Source organism: Zonotrichia albicollis, unplaced genomic scaffold, assembly GCF_047830755.1.
Source record: "Zonotrichia albicollis isolate bZonAlb1 unplaced genomic scaffold, bZonAlb1.hap1 Scaffold_95, whole genome shotgun sequence".
In the NCBI taxonomy this organism is placed as follows: Eukaryota; Metazoa; Chordata; class Aves; order Passeriformes; family Passerellidae; genus Zonotrichia; species Zonotrichia albicollis.
In genome coordinates this window covers 485,112-489,749 of record NW_027428465.1, presented here as the reverse complement: position 1 = coordinate 489,749, position 4,638 = coordinate 485,112, and the positions used below count along the sequence as shown (strand labels likewise).

Here is a 4,638-nt window from a genome sequence, read left to right as displayed (position 1 = left end):
TTTTCTTTTTTTTTTTAGGAGGAATACAACTTCCAGAGATTCCAGATTGTGTCAAGCAAAACACTTTTTTCAGCAGATTCATCATGTCACAAGAAGGATCTGCCCAGTGTCAAAAATGCAAAAATGATGTTGGAGATTGAGGCTTCAGATGAATTGTGGGTTGTGACTGGGAGAGGGATGGTGAACAGGTATCCAGGTAGGAGTTATTGGGAGGGGGTAGGTTTGCAGGCAGCAGGGTGAGAAAGGGTGTTTATTTGAGGACCTCCCCTCACACAAGGCTTTTCAGAAGCCTAGCAGAGGCATTGCCATGTCTTACAGCACACAAGGTCTGTACAGCACACAAGGTCTGATCCACTGCACTCACAGGAATGCCATTTAACTTTGCCTTTCTCTAACCCAGGTGCCACTCCTAATAAAGGCCACAGCCTTGGAATCAGGATGAAACTGGAGCCTGAAGGAGCCAGGCACACTCAGGAGAGGGCAAGTAGCTGCCTTGCTGGGATTTGGCCCACATAACTCTGAACTCACACTTTGGTTTTGGTTTTCTCTATTGTAGCTGACTGAGAGGCTAACAGGCCATCACAGGGCCCTCCAAGGCAGGCTCATTTCAGGTGCAGCTTGGGTCCACATCTCTGATCATCCAAAAGATAAGTCAGGGGCCATGGCCTGGAGATGGGAGAGTAGCGGGTTGGGGGTTCTTGGGCCAGATTTAAAAATTAGCAGAGGGAAAAGCAATCTTCTCCAAGAGCCTCTTAGGCCAGCTAAAGGGAGAGGCTCTAATTTGATGGCAGCTTTCAGGCGGGCAGTGCAGAACAGCTCTGGTTTGTGTCATGTTGTCCAGTGTGCCGTGTTACCTAGTGTGTCTTTGGGGTCCCTTTTGCCTTCTTCCCTCAAGGCCCTCCCCACAAGCATGATGTGTGGTGTTTGATGTCCCCCTGTTTGTCACGTTCTGTGTCACGGGTGTCTGCACATATTTGTGCCGGAGCTGTCCTGCCCTGCTGCATGGCCAGCTGCAATGGGACAAGCCCTGGGGAGTGTAAATTTGTAATGGGGGCTGTACTTGGGCTCTAGATGCTATTCCAAGATTGACATAAGGTGTTTGCATGTTGTGAGTTATCCTGGTGGTGTTTGACATATGTTCTAACTTTCTTTCAGGTGCAGATGCATTGCATCCATGGCAGAGGGTCAGAGTTAGCAGGTGCCGGGCCTTCCTAGGAGCACGGTGAGTAGCAGACTGGTGGGGTTTTGGGTGATGTGGTGCCAAGATCAGGCACTGATGTTTGGTTCTCTTTAATACAGCTGTCTGAGAGACACCAGCCCGGTGACAGCAGGACCTTCCCAGCTAGTGAGGTGGCCTTTCTTTGCACCTGACAGGGATCAGCATCCCCTGATGTCTGAGAGATAAGTAGAGGGCTAAGGCCCACAGAGGGGATGAAAGCAGGGTGCTGGTTTGGGAATTACTAGGAGGGGTTTTGGAGTCCACTTTGGAGGTGGGGCGTGTTCATGAAGTGGCCCTTTAGGCCCCATAAAAGCAAAGTCTCACTTTTGATCACAGAGCTGAGGTGTGCAGCAGGGCAGAACAGTCACGGTGTGTCTCGTGTCACTTGTCTATTGTGCATTATGTGTTGTTTGGGTGTGTCATGTCTTTTACCTTAGCCCTTTGAGGAGCCTGTCAGAAACCCTGGCATCATTGTTAGCATCTGTGATCTCTGCATTCCTTGGCCTGGCACCCAGGCCATAGAACTTTTGACTCGGGAGTTCAGACAGGCATCAGACTCTCTTCTGTCTTTAGAAGCATCCAGTCAGATGTCTTTTCAGGTCTTGTTCTGAGTTATATGGACAGCTATGCCCCACCTGGATCCATTATGGTGGATTAGGGCTTGTAATAATATGAGGTTAGTTAGAGGATTCTGACCATAGGACTCCTAGGCATCCATCTTTGCTGTTCTTGGAATAAATCATCCAGTTTAGCATCTTCTTCCTCCAGGGTTCTCTGAGCCTCATCAGCTCACCATCGGTCTTACCTCGGTCATCTCTTTTTGCATTCTCTCAGTCCTCGCAGCCATTTTCCTTGCCAACAGATTTCTGTGCCTGTTGTGTCCTCGTTGTCTGTCACGTCCTATCCCGTGTCATGGGTGTCAGCCCACATTTGTGCCAGAGCTGCTCTGCCCTGCCGCATAGCCTGGTGCAATAGGAGAAGTCCTGGGGACTTGAAGTTCGTATTGTGAGGTGTAGGTGGACTCTAGATGGGATTTGTAAATGGACACAAGATATCTGGAGCCCTTAAGTTATCCTGCAGCCCTTTGACTCTTGTCCTAACTTTCTTTCAGATGCAGAAGGATAAAATCCAGGGCAGAGTACCCCATCCCAGGTGAGGAGGTTCCCCGAGCAGGTCAGTCACTGTTTGTCGCTGTAGAGGAAGCATAAATGGTGGCTGTTGCAGCACTGTTCTTTGCCTCTCCTTTTAGGAAGTCAAGGGCCAGAGCAGCAGTCAAGACCGAGTGGGCAAGGTGAGCATTGAGTAGGGTACAGAAGCAGTTGTTATTGCTGAACTCTCAGTTTCTGGTGCAGCTCCAAGCATCTCCTCTTGTTTTTTTTATTTTAGGTCGTCCACTTGCAGTCTATCCTAGCTGAGCACACCCATGCCAGGTGGGTGCAAGCTTAAGGTATCGGTGTGGCATACTTGTCAGGGTTGGGAGGTTGTGTTCTCACAGTATCTCAGCATGCTTTTCTGCTTTGTTTCTTTGCAGGTGCTGTCCTAGGCATGCCCAGGAACAGAGAAGGGCAGGCGAGTTGGCGTTTAGGCAGGCTGACTCATAGGTGAGCTGGGCCAGTGGTGTGGAGGACTCCTGGGGATTACTGTTTTTGAGAGCAATAGTCACATGTTCTGTTTTGTCTTAGGTCCCCTGAGGAGGCTTGTAGCCAAAGCTTGGAAATGGCAGCACCGAAGCACACATGGAGCACATCTCAAGGTCCACATCCAGCCGAGGCTGGATTTTGTCCACTCCTCTTCCAAAAGCTGAGTGTCGGGGCCAGTGGTTGGGAGAAGGGGAAAAGCCTTTACTGTCACAGGAGGCAATCTGATGTCAGCTTAGTGGAGAGGTCCGTAGTGGGACAGGCTCTCTGGAAGTAAAGGGAGAGGGTTTCTCCTCGGCCTCACCAGAGCCTTTGCCAGGCAGGGCATTTCCGACCCATCTCCACATTCATGTGAACTTTGCGTCGTCAGCCTTCCTCGACTCGACACCGTCATGGATCTTTACCCCGAGGAGCTCGCCTTCAGGTCTGGAGCTATAGCCACGGTCACCTGGCAGTCTGCTTCCTTCTCTAGGCTTGCTCCTTCCCTCTCGAGCATCCTCTTAACTGCTTTGGCACTAACTTCTTTTAACGAGTTATATTTCATCATCACATGCTATTGTCATAGGGCTTCCTTTGCTTTGGCATCATCAGCCTCTGGCTCATCTTGTGCTAGGAATCTCAGGTAACTAAGGGGAAAGTGCCAGGCAGTTGCCATTTGTCTCTGTTATGTTATCTGTGTCTATGTTATGTCGTCCGTGTCTGTGGTATGTAGCATGTGTCCATTGTCTTCCACCTAATAGGCCTTTGCAACGTCTCGATGCTTGATCGGCACTCTTCTGTGCCATATAGGCCGTGTTCTACTCACATTCCTTTCCGGATATCCCTTATTCCGGCATCTTTAAATTTTTACTCTTTGAGACAGGAATGTCTCACAGGGACAAGATGTTCTCATCCATCTTCCTTCTCACTACCAGCTTCGGTAGTGCCTTTTTTCCATTTTCTTGGACTTCTAGAGGGAGCGTCTTGCACCCGTCTCATGTGACTGCAGTAGTTCTATAGATTCGATCTTCTCAAAGAGTATAGGGCTCAAGAATTCATCTTCCAGAGAGTTATCTCCAGTCCTGGCTTGTATTGTATGTACCTATATTGACCTATATTGTATGTACTCACATTGTATGTACCTATGCTGGCTTGTACTGTATGTACTTACATTGTATGTACCTATGTTGGCTTATACTGTCTGTACTTACACTGTATGTAAGCGCGTCGCCCTATATTATGTGTATTTACACTCTGTGTATACTTGCACTGTATGCATCAGCCTATATTGTGTGTACATACATTGTACCACTTATGATCGGAGCTGCCCTGCCCTGGTACGTAGTCACAGTTAGGTAGAACAGTTATAGAAATTTTACTGTTCAACTGTCTTCTGTGGGATTTTGGGTAGAAAACTTATCAGTCCAGTTTGGGGACAAGTCCCAGCTGTCAGATAGCCACTGTTGACCCTTCCTGTCATCTCACAGGTCCCTGATGCTGCTGACTTCCCTAGGATCTGCCATTTATGTCAAGGAGCGGCAGCCAGAAGATGTGTCAAAGCACGTTCTTCAGCGTCTCAGGTAAGGGCTGCAGCGAGCGTGTAAGTGGAAAGAATGTGTGAGCGTGTTTGAGAGCACATGGCTGTGTCTGTGTCTGCTCATCTCTGCATGTGTGAGCACATGCTGACTGGATTTAACCTTGTGTATATGACTTTTGATTTTCAGGTTTTGCAACTCATTGTTAAATTTAGAATAAAAAATCCCCAGCTGCCTTCCCCCCCGCCGCGGCTGTTTTTCTTTTCTT

At 48.6% G+C, this 4,638-nt stretch overlaps 1 long non-coding RNA gene across 1 annotated transcript; it reads left to right on the top strand.

The window, feature by feature from the left end:
- Positions 1 to 3,931, top strand: LOC141728120 (uncharacterized). Its single transcript, XR_012578835.1, has 6 exons — positions 1 to 1,222; positions 1,300 to 2,371; positions 2,469 to 2,510; positions 2,606 to 2,649; positions 2,751 to 2,820; positions 2,902 to 3,931. It is a non-coding gene; the product is annotated as an uncharacterized LOC141728120 (long non-coding RNA).
- The last annotated feature ends 707 nt before the right edge of the window (positions 3,932 to 4,638 follow it).